Consider the following 709-nt stretch of genomic DNA (forward strand, 5'->3'; position numbering starts at 1 on the left):
TGGCAAACCATTCCAGTATCTTTTCCATGAAAACCCCAAATGGGATCCCCAAAGGTCAGACACAACTGAAAACAACTGAACAGCAACATACGCATATGCTATAAAAGGTTTTTTTTCCCCCAAAACTGTTTAATTGGGGGCAGTAGTGAAAGGGAGAGACAATAAGTGATAATAAAATTAAATAAACGTTTTTACAAATAATATTTTGGTACATCTTTGTTCCTTTATCTGCTTTTTTTAAATAGTCATTTATGGGCTCCTGTGAATCTATTGCATGTTCTGTATTTTCTAGAGACCTTTCCTAATCCCTCCCTTTGCTAGTGCCTTCCCACTAAGATTACCTTTCATCTACAATGTATATATCTTGTATTTATAGTTATTTGCATGTTCTTTCCCCCATTAGAATGTGAGTTTTTTGAAAGCAGGTACTGTGATTTTGCCTTTTCTTGTATACCCAGTACTTAGCACTGTGCTTGGCATATAGTAAGTATCTAATAAATGCTTGTTGATCGACTGAAATAAAAGATGTTCTGTACCAATATCATTTGTTACCATGAGTGCTTTCATTTGAGCTGGGAACCCTTTTACCTACATTTCTGGGAACCTAGACACAAGCCATATTCAGAGATTTTACAGAGTAAACTCCAGGTGGGAACAATAATTTTTTAGTGTTGTCCCCAGTCAGACTCAGTTCTTGAATACCCATTGC

This window comes from Dromiciops gliroides, chromosome 2 (genome assembly GCF_019393635.1).
Source record: "Dromiciops gliroides isolate mDroGli1 chromosome 2, mDroGli1.pri, whole genome shotgun sequence".
Classification (NCBI taxonomy): domain Eukaryota; kingdom Metazoa; phylum Chordata; class Mammalia; order Microbiotheria; family Microbiotheriidae; genus Dromiciops; species Dromiciops gliroides.